Here is a 13,287-nt window from a genome sequence, read left to right as displayed (position 1 = left end):
TGAACTGTCTCCTAGGAGCAAGAAGATATTGCAGTATAACAACTTCGAAAAAAATTGCATTGCAAATCAGAATTTAAGATTGTCAGAAATGGTTGATCCAGGCAAGTCATCTTTCAAGACTATTTTAAGCCAGACAGGACTTTTTAAAAAAATTCTCTTGAAACAGAGACATATGTTACTCTATTCAGGTGAATGTACTTCTTTCCTTAGTAATAATAAAAATTCACATTTCTTAGGAATTCATCAATAAAATGAAAGAATGTATGTTCAAGAAGACATAGTGTTTAAATGTCATCGTAGTTATGTTTAATTATTTACTGTCGCATGGAATTAAATGCACGCATCTGTATTTATGTTCCTCTTTTTGCATCTCCTGTCTACATATATGATTTTCCAAACATTTAGGATTATTCATCTATTTACGAGATAGAGATATAACCTACAAAATGTCTGAAAACATATTCATACTCATATTGTTTTAATTTGTCTAAGAAGTATCTGATTGAGAAAATCATTGCAGTATCTTGCCTAGTTTTACGGTATGATTGGCACAGATAAAGTTCTTTCCATATGTGAAACCCTAATGACTTCAACAATATTCTGCAGAGGCCCAGCAGATTTATTTACGCAGTAAGATCTAGGCCTTAATGATCAAATAAAATAAACAATGTAGGCACATAAGCTTATGAAAATCAAACAGAGAGCAGCAGTTGCTACTCCAGTAATTTTTGTATTATTTTTAAGTAATATATCTTAAAACGCATTTGGAAAACAGAAACAATGGAATGTGTCACAGACCCAGAAACATTATAAACACAAATGGAGGGAAGGTCCAGATATTAGTTTCTGTAAATTGTGATCTCACATAATTAATCTCCATTTCCCAAAAAGAAAAAAAAAAAAGAAGAAGAAAGAAATTATAAAAAATCCTGTTTCATAAATCAAACAGGGAAAAGATATGATTTCCTTGCCAGAAGGAAATCTAAAGCACATATAGGCACTGAAAGTCTGTGCTAGTCGTACCAGCTGTTTGAACAGGATATGTAGATATTATTTCTATAGGTGAATACCACCAGAAGTAATGTTCACAAGGAAAATAGATGCATCCTTATCTGTAGTTCATTTTACAAGCCAACTTTATTAGTTTGTTTTTATCAGAGGATTTGCAGAATCTTCATACTGCACTAAAGCCATATGTATGGGCTGGATTTCTCTTTTTATCTGATTAGCTATTTTCTTTGTACCTTTTTCACTATATAAATATTTTCTAGCATATTACTGATTTTCTTTAAACATAGTCTGAATCTTTCTTCATCCTGAATGGTAGTATGAAATCTATGCCATCCAAATGTGAAAGTCAATGTCTTTTTTTGTGTGTGTATGTTTTCACAAGAGCATTCTACAGTAGGCGCTGAAGCATTTCAGCCATTCCAGAATCATGTAAACTATCCTAAAAGTGCACTGGGAAGAAGAAGAAGAGGCTGTAATTCATTATTTTTTGCAATGAACTGACATGAAAGACTACATTTTAAAGGATCCAGTGACTTCATTTTCTCTACTCGCTGAATATCAGTGGTTCCATACCAGGGATGTTTTGCCTAGTCAATGTAGAATGAATTCTCTGATAAACAATGGGTTGATTTTTGGTCGAAGAGAAAACTGGTTTGGGGCGGTTTTTTTTTTTTCTCATCTGTCTTTTGCTGATAGTAAACAAGTAGTGGGTTTCAGCTGCTCTGTTTTAAAATCTGTTGACTTTTAAGGATAGCTCTTGTCTCATTAGAATTTTCTGTTGCTATACTTCCTAAAGAGTGGAGTATTAAAAGTAATTTGGAAAAAGTATCTTTTGGCCAGGACACCACACTGATCAAAAACCCCTAATGTGTCACCTCTCCTCATGTCAATTAACACATGAAGCCCCAACTCAGTAAGGTATACTCACAAGTACATAATGCTAAGCCCAAACTGTAGTCCCACAGACTTTCATGAGTCAACACGTGCCTCTGCTTATGTGCCTTATTACCTGAGAACATAAAATGCTACTTCATGCAAAGGAAAATAGCATAATACGGTTCACTGATTGACAGGATCCACTCAGTAATTTCCAACATTAAGCTAACTTTATTTCAAAACCAGGTTCTAGAACTGCAGAAGGATTAGCAAGTCACTGGAGGGATGGATGGGAGCTGTATAACCAATGCTACTCATGCTGTTGACTTCCACTGCCTTGGTGTGAGACCATGGCAAATATAATACCTTGCAGTTGCCAGATAATCTATCAACGTGATATTTTTTCTTCTCTTTTCAAAGCAGTGTTGCTTATCATAGGAGGGTACAAGATTCTTTCTTTTTTGCATGGTGTATCCGTGACATTTTTGCCATTCAGAAGCAATGCTGACACACGCAGGAAATGACAGATAGCATTAGTGTAATAAAAGAGTTAAATCAAAACCAAAGCACAGATGTATTTCTAGTTGTTTTGAAAGCACTGACCTAAGCACCTCTGCAGGATTTTATTGGTAAAGTCTAAAAATATTTGGAGGTGAGCAGTGCTCTCTTGTAATAGCCTAAAAGAGCTGACTTGTCATCAAGTGTGTTTGAGATGCCTTTATCTAGAGCTAGTTTCATGCCTGTTTGTGAAAGAGGAATTTTTTTAGGCCTTTGTCCATGACTGCTGAGAGGTTATTGAATGTCAGGGCTCAGACCAGCCTGCCAGAAATGCAGAATGTTGGAGAAAAAGAAAAGGAAAAGAAAAAGAAAGAAGGAAAGAAAGAAAGTGAAACAGCTAGAGAGCCAAAAAGCAAAAGCTGTACAGGGAAAAGCTTTTAAGCAGCCCTGCTATCCTATATCTGAAGGTCAGCACATAACTGGACTAGTGCAGGCTGTGAGGGGATGTGGTCACTGCCTGCAAGTCTTTTTGTGTTAAACTAAAATGAAAAATGAAAAGAACCATTTGTAGGATTATATTCAGATTCAAGCATGAATTTTGATCCTGGGTTTGATTCTCGGATGAATTTTTGTCCTCTGATTAAGTGGCTTTCATGTTTCTCATTTACTTTTATGGATCAAAAGTCATGCTATGCACTTTTTTGAATGAGCAGCCTCTGCCTCACAGACCTTGCAAGCAAAAGCTTCACATCCGTGATCTCTGCCTACTGGAGCTTGTCCAAGTCCAGTGTCCAAGTACTCCCTTTACAAGGGGCAGAGCTTACAAAGCCATGTATATAAAAGCCAGGAAGGGAATAAAGAGGTTTTGCTCTTTTTTTCTTGCTTCTCAGGTTGAGTTTAGAGTACTAAATGTTTTGTTGTTGCTACCTAGAAACTGGTATGTTGCTGTTTTTTCTTAAAATGCGCTTGTACCTGCTCTACCTTCACTTGCCTACAAATGAAGTGTGTGTTTATCACATCAAGCAATTAAAAAAAGAACAAATCCAACTGAATATCTCTGTAACATGCTGCATTAGCACTACTTTCAAACCACATGCAAGTAGGCAGAGAACTGTTGAGTTAGGCTTTTGCAGTTACTTTTAATGAGGGTTGTTATGGGATAATTGAAAACATATGCTGTCCATGCAGCAGCAAAGTGACTGCAGGAGCAGAGGGAGATGTCCTCTGGCTGCCGATTAGGACCAGTGCTCCCAGAACTGAGCAACAGTACAATTCAGAGGGCTCTTGATTTCTCTCCCTCTTAATTGTTCTGGAAGGTCTGCAGTGCACTTCTTTGGACATTATTATATGCTTTTCAATATGTTTGTCTGTACCTAATTAATAATTGTCCTACAGTACATTGCCCTCTTCCACCAGCTACAGCTCAAATTCATTGATATCATCTCCATAAAAGTTTGAAACCCCCCAGTGACAGGAATATTAATGTGCCAACACTGTCATATCTATTTCAGCTCATACATATGCAATGTCTTTGTTTTCAAAGATTTATGTCAGACTTTGCTGAAGTGAGGTATTCTACCATTTTAGATAATAGCATGCCAAAGTGATGTTATCAGGCACATTCAGCACTCACTCAAGCAAGCGGGAAGGAGCATCCATTCCTTCATAGCCTGAACACTGAGAAACTGTTATTTATCCTTATTTGATGAAGAAATCTTTCAGGGGGAAATGGTGTATTTTTAGAAGAAGATTATGGTCATCCTGTGGATTATCTTTTAATTAAGAATGGATGATTTGTGCCCACTCTGCTGTAGCAAACGTCTTGCTGCTAATGAAGTTTAAACAGACTTACTTTATTTAATTACAGCTAATCACTAGGGTAAAATGTGGAATTGTCTTTGATCCACATGTAGAGTGGTAATCCTTGTGGCAGATAGCATCTCTTATTCCCTCAAACTCTTTTCAGCTTCTCCAGGAGGTCCCAGCTTAACTAAGGGTTAATTGAGATAGCTGGACTAGTGTGATTGATGTATTTTTGCTCAGGGATGCCATCCCGCTTTTCCAAGGACTCTCCTTCTCCCTCCTCCTCCCCCTCTCCCTGTGCAGTCACCTTCAGGCCGTGTAATGCAGTAGACGCCTGCTTGTTTGACATGAGGGACCTGAGAGGGCCAAGGTCCTGCTGGATCCGTGAGTGCAAGAACAGAAACTGCTGGAGGGAGAGCAGAGGTTAGAGGAGGGCAGCAGAGACCAGTGTAAAGCAGAAGAGGGCACTAGTAAACTGACCTATTGCAGCCACGGCTCACGTCTGAGCTGGTTACAGAACAAAACGATTGATTGAGTATTGAAGGCAGTAGCAGTGTTTGACGAGGCTATAGCTCCAGAGGTGTTTCATTTCATTTCTTTCATTTCAATTCATTTCATTTTCTTCTATCTTAACATTTCAGTTCAAATTTTATTTCATTTACTAAAGAATAGATCTTCACGTGCAGGAGTGCCAGTAAGGCGTTTCTGACTTCCAGATTTTTAAAAGGTGGTGAATAAAAGCTGTGGAAGCAAAATGATGGTTAAGAAAAGTGGAAATTTACACTTGCTATAAGGAATTTGCATTCCCAGTATTCTGCCTTGCACTTGCAGCCCTTGCCTAACAAGTTTACTTGCTTCCCCTGGCTCAGAAGTTTCTGAAACTGGTGAAAACTGTGGGAAGAGCCACACAGAGGATAAACGCTCAGTAAGTAAAATTATTCACATAGGCTAAGGTTTGTACATATGGTTTCTTTCTGTGTTTGTTTCTGTATTATTTCACAGTAACATCGATTCCAAATACCTTGTCTCAACTTTCATCTCCCATACTCATTTTGTCACTTATCTTTTTTTTCCTACCTGATCTACCTTGTGAAAATATATCCCCATTGTCTGAACAGCACTCTGGTTCTTGTTACTTCTCTGTTAAAACAGAATGGCATTGTTTATTTCCTTCTTTGAAGGCAGGATGTCTGGGCATTTCTTTTTGTTTGTTTGTTTGCCTGTTTCAAAGAGAAACATTTATCCATCAGCCTGTTCAGAAATATTAACAGCTCTAATTAGCCTGTAGAAAAAGTTGTTTGCTTTTATTTACAGGAAATGTTAACTTGCACTCTGGCAATTGAGGCAGAAGATGTAGAATATCTCTTTTGTGTAAAATTTAAATAATTAAAGTAGAATAGTATGCAGTTAGTTTCCACAATAATGCGTTAAACATCTGCAGTTTTGTCTCTCCATCGGGATGCATAGCTGTGCTGAAGTCACATCCTGATAACATCTGCATGTTAGTGATAGCTTTTGCTTTATTCTTTACGGTCTGCTGATGACAGATTCTTCAGCAGTCCCTCAGTCATCAGAACCACTGTTGAAAATTTTGCTTGTGACATCCTGGAAGTGTCTTGATTTACATTTGCCAAATGTCATAATGCTTGAAGATGCTCTCAGTTGAACATCTCATCCTGACTCTTTTTAATTCTGCTTCTTTGGGTTGGGGTTGCGTTTTGATGATTCTGTTATGGGCTTTGATTTCTTTTTTTCCTTTCAAATGAAACTGGTTTTCACTCTTTCCAGTGACTGCGGATCCAAACTAAATCTTTCAATGAGATTATTTTTTTTTCCAGATTATTTCAACATCATAGATGAAGAAAAAGCTGTTCCAAAAGTTTTTGAGGAGGAGCAGTACCTTCATTCCTGTTTGCATGGCAACAACAGCTGCATTCAGATGAAAAGGCCAGCTTGTTAAACATCATGTAATACTGAATGTACTGAATATTTTAAAGGTCAGGTATTGACAGGCACTGAGCTGCTTATGTTTCCCTAATGACCCCAATTACATCCAAGCTGAGTAAGTAGTCAATAAACAATGGCATTAACATATGTAGAAAAAGTGTTTATTTTACAGTTCCAAGACAATTGGCAATCTCCTGCCTGTCATCCCAGTGTATAAGCTGGATCATGGGCCCTGTGATGAATGAGGAGAACAAGGGGGAGGCTGTGGGTCTTGGCCTGTCTGAGAGGGTTCAGGTAGCCTGCCTCACACAGGCACGGGGTGGGCTTATTTCTGTGATTGTGTAAAGAATCTTCAGGGGAGAAGATGATTACTCTTACTTATGCTGCTCCCTGTGCAACGTGATGTGCAGTTTGTCACAGGAATGCATTCAAATGATCTTTAAGGATTCAATTAAGACATAATTTAAAGTAAAATAGTGATTATTTGTATTGCTTACATACTCTCGGTGCTGCTGCAGAGATTGATCTTTTTACATTTGGGAAGTTTTTCTCACTATGTGGGGAAAAAAAAAAAAAAAAAAAAACAAACAACTTTAACCACATTTAGAAAAGTATAGCAACTCCCCAATCCATCGTCTGGAGCATGCGTAGATAGACCTGTCAAACCATAAATGAGGCGGCAGGAGGTCCCATGCAGAAAGAGAAAAGAGATTTTTCAGAAGAAATTATAAAATGTTAACAAATAATACAAAAGACTGCAGATTCATTCTGCTCCCTTCGCATGCTGCAGCAGCTATCGCTGCTGCTGAAGAGCAGCTCAGCTCCCCTCCCTGCCAGCAGCTCGAAGTGGTAGGACAGCATCCAGGCAGAGAGGGGCATTCAAACCCAGAGGAAGAAAACAACACTGATAGTGCTCCTTTCCTCCGTGCAGTCTCCACATAAATGGTAGATTTAAAGCGTTGTGTGGCATCCTGAGGATGAGAAGTTAATTCATGGACTATAACAGCATAGACATTTTTGCAGGCTGCAGCTGACATCAGTTGGTCTCAGAGTTGTACAGACCAGAAGAAAGCTTCTGCATCAGAACATTTTTTGTAAAAACAAACTATGTCAGAATGTAACTATCATCCCTGTTTTACAGCTAGAGAAATGAGCTCAGACAGACTAAATCTCCCATTCAGCAAAGACTTAAGTCTGTGCTTAACTTTCATGGGACTACTCCAGAGTTTTAAATTAAACACCAATTTAAGTGCATTGCTGGATGGCAACCAAAATCACAAAATAAGTCTATAGCAGATCCAGGGCTTGAAATGTGAGTCTCCAAGGCCCAGTCCAATGCTTTAACTCACAGGAACATCCTTCTTCAATTTAGGTCTTAATCTGATGACTTTTCAATAAGAAAGAATCTCTCAAAATGTTTAGAAATTCACAGAGATCAATGACAAATTCTAGGGCTTTCAGAACCTGTAAGAAGTGCATTGTTTTTAGAAAATAAGATCATATTTTATATTGCATCTCTCTGCAGGAAAAAAATAAAAAAAATTTAAAAAAAGAATGAAGGACTGCAGATTAATACTCATCCACTTTTGGAGTCTGGCAGCACTTGTCTTAGGGCTGAATATTTTTTCATTTTGTTCAATTTTGTTTGCAACAAGTAGATAAGTAGGATAACATGACTTAGTGATGCTTTGTCAACATCAATTTATTTGAAGAAAATCATAAAGTGTTTCAAGATAAGAAAGCAGTTTTTCAGCCCAGCTCATTGCACAGAATAAAGACCAGCACCCTTCCTTGTGCCACCAGCACAGTGTAGTGCTCACATACATGTGGTTTCAGATCAACAGCCCCTTCAGTCTTTTAGAAACCTGGGCACAGTTCTGAGCTGTTGGTGAAGTGTCAGTCCCACCCTTGAGAAACAGGCTGAAATTATCCTGCTGCTTTCCCCTCAGTTTTGCAAAACTATTGGCACAGCTTGTGTTTGTAGGACTAGCTAGGAGAACTACCAGTCTGCTCCCAACATCAAATGTTAAATGACTTTGTTTCACTGTTACGGCATTTGCAGAGTCAGTGCAAATCTGAATCTTCAGAGATTCAGATGTCTCAGCACTGAGGCAGCCATAGGAAGGCTAACTTCTTTCAGGAACAGGGGAGGTAGCTGTAAGCAGACATGTGGGGCAGACATGTAGGCTGGAACAGATAGAAAGGTAAGGGGAAAATGCAAGCAGGTACACACAGAAAGAATGGGCTAATTCCAATTATTGGCCATTTGAATGAATGGCAAATTGATTTGAAAGAAAGAAGGAGAAGGCACAATAGAGGTATGAATGCTGAAGCAAGGTCAGTGCAGGAAATCTAGGCTCTTGAGGCTCTTCTGCTTAATATGCCATTTCAATGCTGCTTTGAAGAGCAAACAAGCCAGCTCCGAAAGAGCTAATGTCCAGTGAGTCACCTTTTATTTAGTTTTACTGTAAACCGAGTAATTGTCCCAGTTGGGGATTGATGCCACAAAGGATAATAAAGCTGGTCATTTTCAAAGTTCACAATTTTCATTACCATAATTGCCTTTCAATTTTGCTGCCAGTGATACATATCCCCGTGTTATTGTGTGAGTGTGCTCTTCCACTGTTGTTCCTAGTGTTCTGGGAACAGATGGCCTTTTACAGCAGATACATTATGAACACCAGGAGAAGAAACGACTCTCTGAAAGAACATTTAGTCTAATACTAAAATAATTACAGGACCAAAATCAGGAAAGAACTTTTAGATGGATATTATTCTATGTAGACATTAGGGTATTATCCAAGAGGTGGAGCTTGGAAGGTAATTAAAAAAAAAAAAAAAAAAAAAGGATTTACATGCAACAGATACAGCTTGATATCTTGAATTAAGCACAAGGAGCAGCATGAAAGGGGAGAAAGTGAGGAGGAACATTGCATTTGGAAGAGGGATGTTGCCAGAATCATGGCAACAAACAGCATGAAGAAGAGAGTGATGGAGTAAGGGTTGAGACAAGGAAGGTTAGTAAGTGTGATATTTGTGCTGAAGAACATTGAAGTGAGAGTTTAAGTAGTAAGAACTGTAATTTGAACAAAGGGAAAGGAGGAAATTATTACATTTGTTTTCCATGGAGTCTTTCCTCTCCTGCCTGTCATGCTCAAGGAAGTCATGTCTTTTGACTTCTGAATCAGTGCAGAACATTTCTATTCTCCTTCTCCGTTTTTACAATCCAAAGATAAACCTTTAACATCAGGCCCTGCACTTCAGGACAGTCCTAAAGGTGTTTCTGTAAAAATCAGCCACCTAACCTTTTGGTTTCACTCTTCTTCCTGCTGCAGTTCTTCCTTGACTCTCAGTTGGAACTGGATGTATGGGAGTACTGTGGAGTACTGATGAAGAAGCGGTAAGGTATAAACAAGCCGTCATTCAGTTTCTCTTGATAGATCCAGGGTGGTGTTTCTGGTAAATGCCGATCCTCAGCAAGCTTCCATGGAGAGTCTGCTTCAAACCTACACTGCTCTTTGGGATTTATTTGGTTGGGGTTTTTTTGTTTGTTTGTTTGTTTGCTCTAGCATTCTGCAACACTTCCTTGCAGTGATCATTCTAATTTATAGTGTCACTTCAAATGATTTTGTTTCCTGTGAAACTTTTCACCCATTTATAATCTTTTTGGAGAGAGGTGCTGGTAAAGGGTTGTGGCTCATAGCTCCAGTTCTTGTCTCCGAGCACAGTGGTGGAGGGCCATGTCTGTGCAGCTGCAATTTGTGAAAGTCTGTAAGTGGTGGCAAATTTAGCCATCACACTGCCCATATGGCTGCCACAGAAGCACCCGGGTATGAAGGTCATGAGCAAAGTCACACTCTGCGTGCCTTTGTTTATAAAGCTCCCTGGACTTACAATACATGACCATGCAACCTCTGAGGTGCCACAGCCCGGGGTGTTGGGGAAATACCAGTTTCATTAAGACTCTTGAACCCTATCGTGTTACACTTCAGAAGTAGTGACCAGCTTATTTAAAACAAAGAAGCTTTGACCTTTCTCCTCTTTTGAAACCAAAAACATATGAAGCTAAAGTGACTCATTTCCGGCTTTAAACAAGCTCTAAGAAACATTTTTTTCCAAGTACAGTTTGTGCACTTTCTCTTCTTCCTCTCTTTTCCTTCTCTTCCCCCCCTCCCTGCCTTTTGCATAAATATCTCATTCCCTTCTCGTGAAGGTCAACATATTTATTACTTATATTCACTGCATAGTTCCCTTTCACTTCTATCTTTCTTTCTTTTTCTTTCCTTTCTTTCTTTTTATCTGTGTTGTTTATAACCATGACCCTTGATCCTCCAAGTCTTAAAACAGCTTGGCTTTCAGCAGCTAAATCTGACAAGGTCAGCATTTTTCTGTTTATTCTGAGAATACTATTTACCCTCTGGGGTTTTTAAAAGCAATTCTGTAAAACATCAGTTGGAAAAAGTTTGCAACATTCAAAGACTTCCAAAAACACAGTGCCCAGCAAAGAGGAACTTAATTCTGATTGCAGAACTCAGAACAATTGAGTTTGATTTTCAACCTCCCCCTGCGAAAAGATATCCACAAAAGTACGTTTTCCAGGAATACCGCTTGGTATTTCACTCCAAACACACTAACAAACAACTTCCTAGTGGTTAGCATAATCTTTTTCAGCACTGTCAGATTCATGTATAATGAAATCAGACATTCTGTATGATCAATTAGTTCCTAGAATAACCTTATTGTTACAGAGCTGTAGCAGAGCTGTATTTATTTCTTTTTCATTGAGAATGTATGTTGTGTCGGCTTTCTGTCAAAATAGCAAACAATCCTGTAATCTTTAGAAAGTCAGAAAATGACAGAACCAATGATACAAACGCAAGGTGTCCTTGGGCTAATACCCAGACTCTTTGTAAGTGATGTTAAATTTATACCCATTTAAAACAAGCCAATTTAAACAACCTGTCTCAGAAGATTTTCAAGAAGAAGGTGATTGCTCAAATGCAAGTGTCCCCAAGGCCATGAAAAAAAATGACGCTGCTGTTAGTGCTTGTTGAGGACTGTAGAAAATTGCAGATTCTCCCCCTGTGATTTCCTTGCTCTGCCTTGCCTGGCTTTGCCTATTTCCTTGCTTTTTTCTTCTTCTTTACACCAACTCCCTGCTCACTGGAATCCAGTGGAAGTGGAGTTCTGCAGAATAAGCAGAAGTGGGGATGCAAAGAAGTGACTGAAAAACATCTGCAGCAAAACCGGATAATTTTCATGAGTGAGCCAAACCACTGCAGTGTGAGAGCTTTTTTTATGGGCCTTCTGCGTGCCACTGATGAGGACACAGTAGAAAAACTTTCCAGCAGCAGCCAGGTGACTGGAAAGTAAAATTGTCTCCTCAGAGCAGCTGGATAGAGATGAGCAGAGGCAGAGAGACAGGCATACACATTCAGAAAGTGTCTCCTCAGAATCTTTGGGTATGAATAAGGTGTAAATTTCAAAATTCACAGAATCTGTAGGGAACAGTATAGTTGTGCTCTGAAAGGAATTCTTTCTATTTTATTATGTTGACCCATGATGTCAAAGGCGGATGTTGGTGGTATGGCATTAGAGGTTGAACCCTTCCACCCATACCCCATTACATGCTGTGTGTGACAAATGGCAGCAGAGGGGCAGTCTGACAGAATGACATCTGACATGGAAGTGCGGATGAAGCAAAGGTGTGCCACTGAATTCCTCCATGGGGAAAAAGTGACACCCACAGACATTCATCAACACTTGTTGAATGTTTCTGGAGACCAAGAGCACAGTGAGGTGTTTGGTGGTGTGTTTCAGCAGTGACTATGACAGTGGGTCACCTCCTATGGTGCAGATTGTTACCAGCATAGCATGCAGGCTCTTGTTGATTGCTGTTGAAAATGCACAGCTAATGGTGATGACTGTGTTGAAAACAAACAACAAACAAACAAACAAAAATTGTTCCACAGCTGAAAGTATTCTCTATTGTATAGTGTCATTGTGCACTTCCTATCTGTTGTAGATTCCATGGAAACAAATAGGAGGCATTACTTTTGGAGCAGCCTATTTCTGCAGTGAACTTGGGAGTTTTACTCAGAGCTACTCAGTATCCCTGCTGTGAATATTTTTCAAGAGACTGAGATCTCCTCCACGGTGAGAGCACAGTGCTCATCTGTCTTTCACTGCCCCCTCCCATGCTTCCACAGGGAGGTGAGATCAGTGAGAACAAACATTTGAAGAACTGCCCTGAATTTTTCTTGCTTGTTTCCAGCCTGAAGGTAAATTATTCTGGAAACTTCTTCTGGAAAGAAGAAAGATTCTGCTTGGTGGATTGTGAATTAGCCATTCACGTAATAAAATGTTTTCCATATTTTAAGATGTTTTTCCCGGTGCTTTTTTTTTTTTTTTTTTTTTGAGGGAGGGCGGTGGGGGTTAGGGAAGCTTAGATAACACCCAAAGCTGGCTTATTTTAGAAGAGACTGATTTCTAGAAGGAATGCATGTTTTGTTCAATTTGAAAAAGAGGTAGAGTGGAGAAAGGAAGCTGAAATCAATTTAGAATTGCATAAAAATATAAAAACATATCATTTCCCTTGCTGAGGGGTTGAATATCATCTGACACAGAACATGCATGTGATTGAGTATTTAAAACATGCTGAAAGGAAGGAGGAGATCAGGGTTATGTTTCAGAAATACCCTTCCATGAGTTCCATACCCTCGCTCCGAGTTCTAGATTAATGACTGCTGTTCTCTGGCTCATATTCCACGTCTGCAAAGCAGGACTACAGTGCTCATTTACTTTTACCACAGTGCTGTAAGGAAACATTAGGTGGCCATTTAAGATGGTTTAAAAGTCATTTTGTTACCACCATCATGACTGATGTTGCTGAAGAAAACAATTACACACTTAGCTGCTAGCTAATATGAAATCTAATGATTGCATAAGCAAAGAAATTCCCCTTGGTAGCAAGGGTTAACCCAAAACCAGTTTGGGTTAACCAGTAGCATTTGTGGATGCTTGAGTGAATGGCACAGGCTGACAGGGAACGTATCAGCAAGATCAAGAGTCACCACAATCAGGCCACAATAAATATGCTTGCACTGAACCTGCATGCTGGTGGAGAAAAATATAGGGCAATACACAAGAAAA

The 13,287-nt window shown here is 39.1% G+C and overlaps 1 long non-coding RNA gene across 2 annotated transcripts; it reads left to right on the top strand.

Moving 5' to 3' along the window:
• The first annotated feature begins 3,457 nt into the window (after nt 1–3,457).
• LOC112530626 lies at nt 3,458–12,521 on the top strand. 2 transcript variants are annotated; one of them, XR_005843019.1, is made up of 4 exons: nt 3,458–5,113; nt 6,027–6,250; nt 9,471–9,535; nt 12,161–12,521. It is a non-coding gene; the product is annotated as an uncharacterized LOC112530626 (long non-coding RNA). The 2 variants fall into 2 exon arrangements; XR_003072395.2 differs by having other exon boundaries at nt 9,471–9,540.
• Nucleotides 12,522–13,287: the final 766 nt, after the last annotated feature.

The sequence above is a fragment of the Gallus gallus genome, chromosome Z (assembly GCF_016699485.2).
Source record: "Gallus gallus isolate bGalGal1 chromosome Z, bGalGal1.mat.broiler.GRCg7b, whole genome shotgun sequence".
Taxonomy (NCBI): domain Eukaryota; kingdom Metazoa; phylum Chordata; class Aves; order Galliformes; family Phasianidae; genus Gallus; species Gallus gallus.
Note: the sequence above shows the minus strand (reverse complement) of the source record. Positions and strands in the feature narration are given on the sequence as shown.